The sequence below is a fragment of the Oncorhynchus gorbuscha genome, linkage group LG06 (assembly GCF_021184085.1).
Source record: "Oncorhynchus gorbuscha isolate QuinsamMale2020 ecotype Even-year linkage group LG06, OgorEven_v1.0, whole genome shotgun sequence".
Classification (NCBI taxonomy): domain Eukaryota; kingdom Metazoa; phylum Chordata; class Actinopteri; order Salmoniformes; family Salmonidae; genus Oncorhynchus; species Oncorhynchus gorbuscha.
This window is the reverse complement of record NC_060178.1, coordinates 16,437,244-16,453,281: the sequence shown is the minus strand read 5'-3', so window position 1 is coordinate 16,453,281 and position 16,038 is coordinate 16,437,244. Positions and strand designations below refer to the sequence as shown.

Genomic DNA, 16,038 nt, shown 5'->3' with positions numbered 1-16,038 from the left:
ATTTTAGGGTCAGAGATTCTGTCAGGCATATGTGTATAGGTGGCAGGGAAGTCAGGCGCAGGAGAGTCAAACAGAGTGTAAAATGGAGTCTTTTAATAATGTCCTAGTAACATGCTCCATAACACTAAACAGGAAAAGAACAAACAAAATATGGGTACGAAGACCCGTCGTGCACCTATACAACAAACAACACTACACTGACAATAAACAATCTCTGACAAAGACATGAGGGGAAAGAGAGGGTTAAATACACAACAGGTAATGAATGGGATTGAAAACAGGTGTGTGGGAAGACAAGACAAAACCAATGGAAAATGAAAAATGGATCAATGATGGCTAGAAGACCGGTGACGTCGAACGTGGAAATAGTGGTCTCAATTTTTAAAAACATTTTCTGCATTGAATAAGACTTTTAAGATAAATTGGGCTAAACATTTCTTAAAGAATCCAACTTAAAGTTGGAATTTCATCCCTCATTATATCTTCTTCTGTTTTGGTGGCTTCAAATTTTTGTTATTTTGTAGCTATAACATTGATAAGATTCCTACAAAATGATCTGCTTTTCATAGACAAGTATTCTTAGCGTGGTCATTAATATATGAACAGCATTTTTCCTCACATAGGTATTTCATTTGGAACAGTAAAGATATTTTTTATAGAAACAAGTCTTTCTTTTTTAAGAACTGGTTCAATAATCATATCCTGCTGGTGAGTCAACTTTTTAATGCAGAAGGATTGCTACTCAATTATGAGGAATTTTGTATCTCGTTACAGAATCCCTGTTATACCTACTGTTGAGAGTTCGCCATAGTCTTTGATGCTATTCCATCTGGAACTCTCATGTTGTTTAGAGTTGTAACCAGACCTCACCTTCTTGAGCTACCCTCAATTAATCCAGTTGACTCTCCAATTGGAAATGTGTGTTCCTCCTTGCTCCCTCAGAACAACATATCCATAGTGCTTTATTTCAAAGAGATATTGTATCTATTCCTTATGTCACAACTTATTGGAATACATTTGTCTATAATGCTAAACTACAGGACTATTTTGCTACCACAGACTGGAATATGTTCCGGGATTCATCCAATGGCATTGAGGAATACACCACGTCAGTCATCTGCTTCATTAATAAGTGCATCGCTGACGTCGTCCCCACAGTGACTGTCCGTACATATCCCAACCAGAAGCCATGGATTACAGGCAACATCCGCATCAAGCTAAAGGCTAGAGCTGCCACTTTCAAGGAGCAGGTGACTAATCCGGACACTTATATGAAATCCCGCTATGCCCTCAGACGAACCATCAAACAAACAAAATGTCAATACAGGATGAAGATTGAATCCTACACCTGTTCTGACGCTTGTCAGAGGTGACAGGGCTTGAAAACTATTACAGACTGCAAAGGGAAACCCAGCCATGAGCTGCCCAGTGACATGAGCCTACCAGACAAGCTTAATGCCTTTTATGATCGCTTCAAGGCAAGCAACACTGAAGCATGCATGTGAGCACCAGCTGCTCTGGGTGACTGTGTGATAATGCTCTCGGTAGCCGATGTGAACAAAACCTTTAAACAGGTCAACATTCACAAAGCCGCTGGGCCAGACGGATTACCAGGATGGGTACTCAAAGCATGTGTGGACCAACTGTCAAGTGTCTTCACTGACATTTTCAACCTCTCCCTGACCGAGTCTGTAATACCTACATGTTTCAAGCAGACCACCATTGTCCCTGTGCCCAAGGAAGCGAAGGTAACCTGCCTAAATGATTACCTCCCTGTGGCACTCATGTCAGTAGCCATGAAGTTCTTTGAAAGGCTGGTCATGGATCACATCAACAGCATCCTCCCGGACACCCTAGACCCCCTCCAATTCGCATACCACCCCAACAGATCCACAGATGACGCAATCTCAATCGCACTCCACACAGCCCTTTCTCGCCTATTTAAAGGAACACCTATGTGAGAATGCTGTTGATTGACTACAGTTCAGTGTTCAACACCATAGTGCCTAGGAAGCTCATCAGTAAGCTAAGGACTCTGGGACTAAACACCTCCCTCCGCAACTGAATCCTGAATTTCCTGACGAGCCAACCCCAGGTGGTAAGAGTTGGCAACAACACGTCTGCCTCGCTGATCCTTAACACTGGAGCCCCTCTGGGGTGTGTACTTGGTCCCCTCCTGTATTCCCTGTTCACCCACGACTGCGTGGCCAAACACGATTCCGACACCATCATCAAGTTTGCTGGCGACACAACAGTGGTAGGCCTGATCACCGTCAATGATGAGTCGGCCTATTGGGAGGAGGTCAGAGAACAGGCAGTGTGGTGCCAGGACAACAACCTCTCCCTCAATGTGAGCAAGACAAAGGAGCTGATTGTGGACTACAGGAAAAGGTGGGCCGAACAGGCCCCCATTAACATCGACGGGACTGTAGTGGAGCGGGTCGAGAGATTCAAGCTCCTTGGTGTCCACATCACCAACGAACTATGATTGTCCAAACATACCAAGACAGTCGTGAAGAGGGCACGCCAAACCTTTTCCCCCTCAGGAGACTGAAAAGATTTGGCATGGGTCCCCAGATTTTCAAAAGGTTCTACAGCTGCACCATCGAGAGCATCCTGACCGGTTGCATCACCACCTGGTAGGGGGAACGGCCCAGTACATCACTGGGGCCAAGCTTCCTGGCATCCAGGACCTATAAAACAGGCGGTGTCAGAGGAAAGCCCAGAAAATTGTCGGAGACTGCACACTGACTCAGTACCGGTGCCCCCTGTATATAGCCTCGTTGTTGTTATTCTTATTGTTTTACTTTTTATTATTACTTTTTATTTTAGCCTACTTGGTAAATATTTCTTCTTCTTGAACTGTACTGCTGGTTAAGGACTTGTAAGTAAGCATTTCACGGTAAAGTCTACACTTGTTGTATTCAGCATTTCACGGTAAAGTCTACACTTGTTGTATTCAGCATTTCATGGTAAAGTCTACACTTGTTATATTCAGCATTTCATGGTAAAGTCTACACTTGTTGTATTCAGCATTTCACGCTAAAGTCTACACTTGTTGTATTCAGCATTTCACGGTAAAGTCTACACTTGTTGTATTCAGCATTTCACGGTAAAGTCTACACTTGTTGTATTCAGCATTTCACGGTAAAGTCGACACTTGTTGTATTCAGCATTTCACGCTAAAGTCTACACTTGTTGTATTCAGCATTTCACGGTAAAGTCTACACTTGTTGTATTCAGCATTTCACGGTAAAGTCTACACTTGTTGTATTCAGCATTTCACGGTAAAGTCTACACTTGTTGTATTCAGCATTTCATGCTAAAGTCTACACTTGTTGTATTCAGCATTTCACGGTAAAGTCTACACTTGTTGTATTCAGCATTTCATGGTAAAGTCTACACTTGTATTCGGCGCATGTGGCAAATAAAGTTTGATTTGATTTTGATTTGATAATATCTGTTGGAAAAATGTATGGTTATTACCAAAGAAATATCTGCTTAGAACCTCTTGCTCCTACCTGGCACGCAGACGTCCCATCTAGACATCTGGAAATGCAAATGCACTACGCTAAATGCTAATAGTACTAGTTAAAACTCAAACGTTCATTAAAATACACATGCAGGGTATTGAATTAAAGCTACACTCATTGTGAATCCAGGCAACAAGTCAGATTTTTTTCATGCTTTCGCTTTTCGGCGAAAGCATGAGAAGCTATTATCTGATAGCATGTAACACCCCAAAAGACCCGCAGGGGACGTAAACAAAATAATTAGCATAGTCGTCGCTACACAAACCGCACAAATAAAATATAAAACATTCATTACCTTTGACCATCTTATTTGTTGGCACTCCTAGATGTCCCATAATCACTATTGGGTCTTTTTTTCGAATAAATCGGTCCATATATAGCCTAGATATCGATCTATGAAGACTGTGTGATAAACGGAAAAAAATAGCTTCTTATAACGTAATGTCATTTTTTTAAATTAAAAAAGTCGACAATAAACTTTCACAAAACACTTCGAAATACTTTTGTAATGCAACTTTAGGTATTATTAAACGTTAATAAGCGATCAAATTGATCATGAGGCGAAGTATATTCTTTAGCTATCTGTCTGGAAATAATGTCCGGGTAATTCTCAACCAAAATATCAGGTCGGAGACCGGAGGAAATGCGTTGCCTTGGGTCTGTTTGACCAAGAAACAAAGCCTAGGCAAATGACAAGACTCTAGACAACGTGTGGAAGCTGGAGGTATTGCAACCTCAGCCCCTTTAAATGTGGTTCACCTTTATCAATGGGTTCAAGTCGCGCATGCATATATATTTCCATTTTCAGTGATCCGACTTTCCTGCGCTTTTCGATGAAACGCACGTTCTGTTATAGTCACAGCCGTGATTTAACCAGTTTTAGAAACGTCTGAGTGTTTTCTATCCACACATACTAATCATATGCATATACTATATTCCTGGCATGAGTAGCAGGGCGCTGAAATGTTGCGCAATTTTTAACAGAATGTTCGAAAAAGTAGGGGGTAGGATTAAGAGGTCTCTTTCAGAATGATTCATAAGTATTACCCTGCAAATCATTACCTGAAGAAATTCAAAATGTACATTAACATTAACAGTACTTTTTGTGTTGAGCATCCAGAAACGGGTTTGCATTTATTTTGGCATTGTCTACATGTAAAGAAATTATGGCAAGATAATTCTAGTTTTATCATTATTAATAGTGTTGATGACTTTTGCTTATTATGAGAGAACGTGCTGGTCGGTTTCCTTAACTATAATAAGGATAAAGAAAAACAATTTTACATTTAAATCTAATTGTGGTAAATTCAGTAATTGAGCAGTACATTAAGTCCATTCTACATTATTTTAATAAGAAAGCTGTTAAAACAGTCAATATGTGTGTATCTTTTAAATTCTTTGTATAATCTGTAATTTGTTGTACCCCTTAGCACATGTTATCATTGTCTGTGTAAGGGTCGACGCTGGTAGAGACAGGTAGCAGTTACATGGAGGGAACATTTAATGGCGACGGACATGGGACAGGACAGGACACGGCCTGGACGTAAACACATAACAACATTAATGCAGACACAGGGAACAAACGTGGGAGCAGACAGGTATACACGAGGCAATCAACAAAGGGAAGTAGTCCAGGTGAGTCCAATGAGCTTTCCTGCGCGTAATGATGGTGACAGGTGTGCATGATGAAGGGCAGCCCTTGAGCGCCAGAGAGGGAGAGCGGGAGCAGGCGTGACAGTCTGTTTTTTTATTTTAAAGTTATTGTATGTATGTGTACTGGTGTTTCTCCAATAATAAAAAATAATAAAATAATAATTCTCTCTGCTGCCTGTATGGTCAATCATCCAAAATAGATTATCCCGTTTAAGATGCATATAGGCATATACTGCATATAGATGTCCAAGCCTACCACTTTCAGGAAATACATTCAATGCCGATTTAGCCTTATATTTAGCTAATGAATGATGGGCTATGCATAATAATCTTCTAACTTATAGCCACTGTATCTTGCGCAATTACGCACACCACTTGTGCTCCGCTGGCCTCTCTCCTAAAAAAAGCTCCATAGCTCTTTGAGTCCCATGCAAGAAAAGATAGACTATAATAGCTTGCTGGTCATTTTTTTGTGTGCATGTATTATACCAATAGACTATTCAAAGAGGGATGCAAGCTCATGTTTGCTGAATGTTAAATAAAGCAGCCAATAGAACTCACGGGTAGTTTGAAAGAAGTGGGAACGCGAGACGGCCCGGCCGGTAGGCTATAGCATTTATTTATTCAGACCCCATAACCATTCAATCTTCGTGAAGAGAAGTAGAAGCTGTCTGCATCTAATTCTAGTCTTATATTATGCAAGCATGTCATTAGAATTGTGATGATAAGGATAACGAAACGTATTTAATTGAATCGTTGAAAGCGAGGAACGAATGAAGCAACAATAGAGAGAGAAATAGGACGTAGGCTATAATATTTGGGGAAATATTGTAAAAGGTGTATATATATACATATATATATGCAAGCCTACTAATTATAGAAATAGGCCCTATTATAATTCAACATCTCTATCAAATTCGCATGTGCAGCACCAGAATTGCATGTTCTCTCCCAACTTGATCATGGTTTGAACGAGGAGCGTAATTCCAGTCCATATAATACAGTATAAAACAATACACTAGGCCTACAATAATACAGTTCACACTCAGAAAGATTAGCCTACTGGAGTTTGTCATTTATTTACCCAATACAGCATATACAGTTGAAGTCGGAAGTTTACATACACTTAGGTCGGAGTCATTAAAACTCGTTTTTCAACCACTCCACAATTCTTTTAGTTTCGGTTAGGACAATTTATTTAGTTTCTGTTAGGACATCTACTTTGTGCATGGCACAAGTCGTTTTTCCAACAATTGTTTACAGACAGATTATTTCACTTGTAATTCACTGTATCACAATTACAGTGGGTCAGAAGTTTACATACTCTAAGTTGACTGTGCTTTTAAACAGCTCTTCGTGTTGTTTGTTTAGAGTTTTCAAAAGGGAAAATAAATACATATAAATATAGGTTGTATTTACAGTGGTGTTTATTCTTCACTGGTTGCCCTTTTCTTGTGGCAACAGGTCACAAATCTTGCTGCTGTGATGACACACTGTGGTATTTCACCCAATAGTTATGGGAGTTTATAAAAATTAGATTTGTTTTCAAATTCTTTGTGGGTCTGTGTAATCTGAGGGAAATATGAGTCTCTAATATGGTCATAAATTTGTCAGGAGGTTAGGAAGTGCAGCTCAGTTTCCACCTCATTTTATGGGCAATGTGCACATAGCCTGTTATGCAGGTGAATGAGGACCCAAAAGCGACTTGGCGAAAACAGAGTCTTTATTCCAGTAAAGGAAATAGGCAATACTCCTAGACAAATCAGAGCAGAAAACAAAACATAAAAAACTAATTCCACTCGTAGTGACGAGGACAGACTGGAGACTCGACCATAAACTGTAGGTTGCCTCGGGAAGGCACCGACCGTAGCAGACTCAGACACCTGCTCACACGCTGCATCAGAGGGAAACAAGACATGACAGGGCGAGACAGAGACACAGCACGGCGAACATCATACAAGGATCCGACAGGACAGAAACGGAAGACAAGGGGAGAAATAGGGACTCTAATCAGAGGGCAAGATACGGAACAGGTGTGAAAAGATTAGATGATTGATTAGGGGAATAGGAACAGCTGGGAGCAGGAACGGAACGATAGAGAGAGGAGAGAGAGGGAGGGGGAGAGAGAGGGATAGAAAAAAGGGACGAACCTAATAAGACCAGCAGGGGGAAACGAACAGAAGGGAAAGCATAATGACAAGACAATATAAGACAAAACATGACATAGCCTGTCTTCTCTTGAGCCAGGTCTGCTTTCGGCAGCCTTTCTCAATAGCAAGTCAAAGATTTCCTTAATTTTGGGTCAATCACAGTGGTCAGGTATTCTGCTACTGTGTAATTTCTGTTTAGGGCCAAATAGCATTCTAGTTCTCTCAGTTTTCTTGTAAAACTTTCGAATGTGTCTAGTAATTATCAATGTTTTCTCATGATTTGGTTGGGCCTAACTGTTGCTGTCCTGGGGCTCTGTGGTGTCTGTTTGTGTTTGTGAACAGAGCCCAAGGACCAGCTTGCTTAGGGAGTTCTCCAGGTTCATCTCTCTGTAGGTGATGGCTTTGTTATGGAAGGTTTGGAAATTGCTTCCTTTTTGGTGGTTGTAGAATTTAACAGCTCTTTCCTGGATTTTGATAATTAGCTGGTATTGGGATAAATTCTGCTCTGCATGCATTATTTGGTGTTTTACGTTGTACACAGAGAATATTTTTGCAGAATTCTGCATGCAGAGTCTCAATTCAGTGTTTGTCCCATTTTGTGATTTCTTGTTTGGTGAGCGGACCCCAGACCTCACAACCATAAAGGGCAATGGGTGCGATACCTGATTCAAGTATTTTTTTAGTCAGATCCTAATTGGTATGTGAAATGTTATGTTCCTTTTATGTTCCTTTATGTTCCTTTTGTCTCTCAGATTGTTCACAGCTTTGTGGAAGTTACCTGTGGTACTGATGTTTAGGACGAGGTATGTATCGTTTTTTTTTTGTGTGCTCTAAGGCAACGGTGTCTAGATGGAATTTATATTTGTGGTCCTGGCAACTGGACCTTTTTTGGAACATCATTATTTTTGTCTTACTGAGATTTACTGTCAGGGCCCAGGTCTAACAGAACCTGTGCTTTATATTTAGGTGCTGCTGTAGGCCCTCCTTGGTTGGGGACAGAAGCACCAGATCATCTGCAAACAGTAGACATTTGACTTCAGATTCTAGTAGGGTGAGGCCGGGTGCTGCAGACTGTTCTAGTGCCCTCGCCAATTCGTTGATATATATGTTGAAGAAGGTGGGGCTTAAGCTGCCCTGTGGAAAGAAATGTGTGTTTTTTGCCAATTTTAACCGCACATTTGTTGTTTGTGTACATGGATTTTATAATGTTGTATGTTTTTCACACAACACCACTTTCCATATAGCAGACCCTCATGCCAAATTGAGTCGAAAGCTTTTGAAATCAACATGCATGAGAAGACTTTGCCTTTGCCTTTGTTTTGGTTTGTTTGTTTGTCAATTAGGGCGTGCAGGGTGACTACGTGGTCTGTTGTATGGTAATTTGGTAAAAAGCCAATAATAAAAATTCTTAGTACATTGTTTTCACTGAGGAAATGTACGAGTCTGTTAATGATAATGCAGATGATTTTCCCAAGGTTGCTGTTGACCCCCGGTAGTTATTGGGGTCAAATTTGGCTCCACTTTTGTGGATTGGGGTAATCAGTCTTTGGTTCCGAATATTGGATAAGATACCAGAGCTGAGAATGATGTTAAAGAGTTTAAGTATAGCCCACCGGAATTTGTGGTCTGTATATTTTATTGTTTAATTTAGGACAGCTCTTCGTGTTGTTGTTTGTTTAGAGTTTTCAAAAGGGAAAATAAATACATATAAATATAGGTTGTATTTACAGTGGTGTTTATTCTTCACTGGTTGCTGTTGACCCCCGGTAGTTATTGGGGTCAAATTTGGCTCCACTTTTGTGGATTGGGGTAATCAGTCTTTGGTTCCGAATATTAGATAAGATACCAGAGCTGAGAATGAAGTTAAAGAGTTTAAGTATAGCCCACTGGAATTTGTGGTCTGTATATTTTATCATTTAATTTAGGATACCATGAACCCCACAGGCCTTTTTACGTTGGAGGGTTTGTATTTTGTCCTGTAGTTCACTCAATGTAATTGGAGAATCCAGTGAGTTATGGTAGTCTTTAATAGTTGATTCTAATAGTTATATTTGATCATGTATATGATTTATTGTTTGTTCTTTGTTATAGAGCCAAAAATATTGGAGAAGTGGTTATCCATACATCTCTGTTTTAGATAGATAACTCTTGGTGTTGTTGTTTGTTTAGAGTTTTCTAATTTTTCAACGGCCTGTATCACATGGAGGGGGTCACCACGATGTCATGACTGATGGCAGATGGATGGGGAGAAGATACTGCATATCTTGGGATATTTTTCTGTTAGATTTTCAGATCAACTTTTTTTGCAAGCTTTTTGGCTCCAGTTTGAAATATTTCACTGGCACGTTTATCATTCATCATTCATACAACAGCTGCCACCTTCAGTATATCATTGAAGCAACTGCTTAAACAGATTGTACAAATTAAACAATCAAGATTAACATAATATTTCAATATTCATTTACACAACGAAGTCAAAATATTCAATAAACTCCAAGAGCAGAAGCACAAAATGCATTCTGAATGACACACATTCTTCTTCAGGTGGAGCGGTGCCTGATAATAATTAGGTGGGTGCATATATTTGTCCAGTTTCACACAAGTGTGTTTTATATACATGTGTGAATTGGAAATGTGATTATTGCATATCCCAACTCCCCCTGAGAGACCCTCTGAGAGTGAGGTCACAGCGAGGGATCAGTCATTATTGATGGCGATCCTGGAGCAATTAGGGTTAAATGCCTTGCTCAAGGGCACATTGACAGATTTTTCACCTAGCCAGCTTGGGGATTTGAACCAGCAACATTTTGGTTGCTGTCCCAACACTCTTAAATGCTAGGCTGCCTGCCGCCGGCATAGTCTACATCAATGAGAATTATCTTAGCTCCAATATTTGAACCTGTGAATTAGCTTCAGGTAGGTAATGTGTTGGAGGACAGGAGTGACAAGTACACAGAAACAAGCAAACAATGATTTGTATAAACTGCTCTCAGGAGAGATGCTATCCAGTGTATGGATCCTTACTCTACTGTCAGCAGTGGTGGAGAAGCCATCAGAATTTGCATTGACAACAACCACAAGAAAGAGTCAAAATGAAGATTCTATATCTCTGTGTGTTGGCAGCATGTGCGTGGACGTCCGAGTCACTCATACGGTATGATACACGGCAGATGTGTTTTTAATAGCATTTCTAGTTCATTTATAAAACTGCATTATTAACTGCATTAATGTGTGGTTTGCAACTGGACATTACCTAAATGATGCAGTAATTCTATATGAATTATGTAGTGATAAAAATAGATAAATATATATAAAAGTATACTGCTTAAAACATTATTACTAGTCTAGAGACCTTTTTCGTTCAACCTTAGTGAAGGTTCGACAAAGGTCCCAGAGGCACCAGTATACCCCTCACAAAGTGTAACTCCTTGAGACAATCTATGTCTGACTCTGGGGGATTTCAGTCGTCTATTCCATGATTCCTACTCCGACAACTTTGACGATGATGACGCCAGTGGGTCCAGCAAAGTGGCTCTGAGGAACTATGTTGATGTAAGGGTCTGCCCGCCTTATGCACAGTATAAGTCATATAAACGTCCTATTTAATGTGCACAGTTAGTGGCCTTATGCACAGTATAAGTCATATAAACGTCCTATTTAATGTGCACAGTTAGTGGCCTTATGCACAGTATAAGACATATAAACGTCCTATTTAATGTGCACAGTTAGTGGCCTTATGCACAGTATAAGTCATATAAACGTCCTATTTAATGTGCACAGTTAGTGGCCTTATGCACAGTATAAGTCATATAAACGTCCTATTTAATGTGCACAGTTAGTGGCCTTATGCACAGTATAAGTCATATAAACGTCCTATTTAACATGCACAGTTAGTGGCCTTATGCACAGTATAAGACATATAAACGTCCTATTTAATGTGCACAGTTAGTGGCCTTATGCACAGGATAAGACATATAAACGTCCTATTTAATGTGCACAGTTAGTGGCTTTATGCACAGTATAAGACATATAAACGTCCTATTTAACGTGCACAGTTAGTGGCCTTATGCACAGTAACTCAAGTCATACTTTACTCATTATGCATTGGTTTTGATATATCTTCTTCATCATTGATGTGATTGTGTCTTCAGGCTCAGTTCTATGGAGAGATTAGTTTAGGAACCCCACCTCAAATGTTCAGGGTGACCTTTGACACTGGATCCAACAATCTCTGGGTGCCCTCTTCCAAGTGCTCCGTCGCTGACATCACATGCTGTAAGTCTCTCATCATATACTGTGCACATGGGTAGACTATTCCCTGTAGCATATACACTTAAAGTACAAAACATGTTTACTGTAGGAATATCATATGTTACTGCAATGTAATGTTAGCACAGCCAGAGTATAGTAAAGTTAAAGGCGTATGGAAATATACACTGAGTGTATAAAACATTAAGAACACTGATCTTTCCTTGGCAGACTGACCAGGTGAATCCAGGTGAAAACTATGATCCCTTATTGATGTCATATTTTAAAACCACTTTAATCAGTGCAGATGAAGGGGAGGAGACAGGCTACAGAAGGACTTTTAAGCCTTGAGACAATGTAGATATAGGTTGTGTATGTGTGCCATTCAAATGGTGAATGGGCAAGACAACATTTTAAGTGCCTTTGAACAGGGCATGGTAGTAGGTGCCAGGCGCATCGGTTTGAGTGTGTCAAGAACTGCAATGCTGCTGGGTTTTTCATGCTCAACAGTTTCCTGTGTGTATCAAGAATGGTCCACCACCCAAAGGACATCCAGCCAACTTGACATAACTATGGAAAGCATTGGAGTCAACATGGGCCAGCATCCCTGTGGAGCGCTTTCGACACCTTGTAGAGCCCAATGAATTGAGGCTGTTCCGAGGGCAAAAGGGGGTGCAACTCAATAATAGGAAGGTGTTTCTAATGTTTTGCACACTCAGTGTAAATTTGAAGTAAATGGATATAAGTTTTAAAAATAAAGATAGAGAGAGTTCAAACCCACGGCTGATTTCATGTCTGAGTGACATCATTTATGTCAATACTAGGAATAAACATGAGAATTGTGACTTCCTGTCTTAGCTAGTTTTTTGTTCAGAAAACACCATATCAAACTGATAATGTATGTTTAACGTTGTATTGCAGTGATTCACCGGAAATACAATGATACCAAGTCCAGCACATATGTCAAGGGTGGAAGAAAGTTTTCAATTCATTATGGACTGGGAAGTGTAACTGGGTACCTCAGCCAGGATACGTGCACAGTAAGTTTGGAAAGGAGGAGAAATGCATGGCTGCCACTGACAGATTATATAGGTTTAAATCATCTGCTTTGCTCTTCTGTCAGATTGGAAGTGTATCCGTAAAAGATCAGGTGTTTGGTGAGGCCGTCAAGATATATGGAGCGAACTTCGTTGGTGCTAAATTCGATGGAGTTCTGGGAATGTCTTACCCAACAGATGATGCCATGAGCCCTGTCTTTGACAACATAATGAAAGAGAAGCTGTTGGCAGAGAATGTTTTCCCCTTCTACCTCAACCACAGGTGAGTGACGATAGTGAAGTGGAACGCAGATCAGTATTATATTTTATACCTATTTATCCAGAAAGTCCCATTGAGAAGAACTCTTTCCCAATGGAGATCTGAATGAGCTGTAAGTTAACATGGCAGTTTTAGAAATCGACTTGTGCCACTGGAAATGAACTGCAGATGCTGTCTTCTGATGGGCGCTACTGTTCTGTGACAGGATCTCCTCCAACCAGCCAGGGGGAGAGCTACTGCTGGGAGGGACTGACCCTGCATACTACACTGGGGACTTCCACTATGCCAACGTCACCACAAAGGACCTCTGGAACATCCACATGGACGGGTTAGTGCTGCTAACCAGTGTATTAATTATAACCAGGCCCAGACGGCATCCCCAGCCGCGCCCTCAGAGCATGCGCAGACCAGCTGGCCGGTGTGTTTACGGACATATTCAATCAATCCCTATACCAGTCTGCTGTTCCCACATGCTTCAAGAGGGCCACCATTGTTCCTGTTCCCAAGAAAGCTAAGGTAACTGAGCTAAACGACTACCGCCCCGTAGCACTCACTTCCGTCATCATGAAGTGCTTTGAGAGACTAGTCAAGGACCATATCACCTCCACCCTACCTGACACCCTAGACCCACTCCAATTTGCTTACCGCCCAAATAGGTCCACAGACGATGCAATCTCAACCACACTGCACACTGCCCTAACCCACCCTGGGTCTCGACCCTGCCCTGTGCAACTGGGTACTGGACTTCCTGACGGGCCGCCCCCAGGTGGTGAGGGTAGGCAACAACATCTCCTCCCCGCTGATCCTCAACACGGGGGCCCCACAAGGGTGCGTTCTGAGCCCTCTCCTGTACTCCCTGTTCACCCACGACTGCGTGGCCACGCACGCCTCCAACTCAATCATTAAGTTTGCGGACGACACAACAGTGGTAGGCTTGATTACCAACAACGACGAGACGGCCTACAGGGAGGAGGTGAGGGCCCTCGGAGTGTGGTGTCAGGAAAATAACCTCACACTCAACGTCAACAAAACTAAGGAGATGATTGTGGACTTCAGGAAACAGCAGAGGGAACACCCCCCTATCCACATCGATGGAACAGTAGTGGAGAGGGTAGCTAGTTTTAAGTTCCTCGGCATACACATCACAGACAAACTGAATTGGTCCACTCACACTGACAGCGTCGTGAAGAAGGCGCAGCAGCGCCTATTCAACCTCAGGAGGCTGAAGAAATTCGGCTTGTCACCAAAAGCACTCACAAACTTCTACAGATGCACAATCGAGAGCATCCTGGCGGGCTGTATCACCGCCTGGTACGGCAACTGCTCCGCCCTCAACCGTAAGGCTCTCCAGAGGGTAGTGAGGACTGCACAACACATCACCGGGGGCAAACTACCTGCCCTCCAGGACACCTACACCACCCGTTGTTACAGGAAGGCCATAAAGATCATCAAGGACATCAACCACCCGAACCACTGCCTGTTCACCCCGCTATCATCCAGAAGGCGAGGTCAGTACAGGTGCATCAAAGCTGGGACCGAGAGACTGAAAAACAGCTTCTATCTCAAGGCCATCAGACTGTTAAACAGCCACCACTAACATTGAGTGGCTGCTGCCAACACACTGTCATTGACACTGACCCAACTCCAGCCATTTTAATAATGGGAATTGATGGGAAATGATGTAAATATATCACTAGCCACTTTAAACAATGCTACCTTATATAATGTTACTTACCCTACATTATTCATCTCATATGCATATGTATATACTGTACTCTACATCATCGACTGCATCCTTATGTAATACATGTATCACTAGCCACTTTAACTATGCCACTTTGTTTACTTTGTCTACACACTCATCTCATATGTATATACTGTACTCGATACCATCTACTGTATGCTGCTCTGTACCATCACTCATTGACATATCCTTATGTACATATTCCTTATCACCTTACACTGTGTATAAGACAGTAGTTTTGGAATTGTTAGTTAGATTACTTGTTGGTTATCACTGCATTGTCGAAACTAGAAGCACAAGCATTTCGCTACACTCGCATTAACATCTGCTAACCATGTGTATGTGACAAATAAAATTTGATTTGATTTGATTTGAACCAGTGTATTTATTACAGCCCGTGGATTTATAACATCCAGTGTATTTTATTTTATCTGCATATCCCAACAACAGAATAATATGGGTGTATACCGGTCTGTTGTGTTCAGTAATTTGTGTCGTAGCTCAGTTGTGTATTGAATACTGAATGTATCAGGCAAATTGTGCATGTACGGAGGTGTGAGGATAGGATGGGTGAGTTGGTACTAGTTGTTAACATGTTGATCTGAAGTAAAGACGTTCAGTTTAATTGCACAAGCCTCCGTGCATTTGTAACATTTGGTGACAAGGATGGCTGAGTTTAGCTTACCTCCACCATCTCTATTTCTCCCTGTCCCTGGAGATCCACCTGTTCCATGGAATCACTGGTTTCAATCCTTTCAGTTGTATATGGTAGCTATCAATTTGCATGGAGCTGCCGACACACACAAACGGGTGATTCTACTCCGCTACCTCGGCACTGAGGGACAATGTGTCTTCTCCACTCTGCAGCCAGTGGAGAACAAGTTTACATCGGCTGCCCAACCTCTCGAGGAACACTACAGTAGCTCAAGCAGTGTGATCATGCATTGTTTTCTCTTCAGACAAGGAGCCCAACTGCCGGGTGAGTCCGTAGCACAGTACCTAGTGGGACCATGCAGATTGGGACCACTAGAAAACCAATTTGTACATGATCAGATCATTGAAAACAACGTCATGTTCTCCACTGAGGGAGAAATTGCTGTTAAAGACTTACTGTTGGAAAACAAATGGAAGTTGTTCTCACTGACCTACAGAGCTCATCTCAAGGGGCAGGGCTTCACACACTGGCTGAGGCACCAGTCCAAAAGGTGCAGGAAACCACTGGGGGGCAACGTTGTTCTAATTGTGGAACAGTCTACATGTCCAGCAAAAGAGCAACGCTGCAAGAACTGCAAAAATACAATAATCTTGCCCATTGTTGTCACTCAGCAGCAGCAGGACAGCATCGAGAAGATCAATCAATCAATCAATCAAATGTATTCATAAAGCCCTTTTT

The 16,038-nt window shown here is 41.5% G+C and overlaps 1 pseudogene; it reads left to right on the top strand.

The window, feature by feature from the left end:
* Positions 1 to 10,428: 10,428 nt before the first annotated feature.
* LOC124037399 overlaps positions 10,429 to 16,038 on the top strand; it is an 18,149-nt pseudogene continuing 12,539 nt past the window's right edge.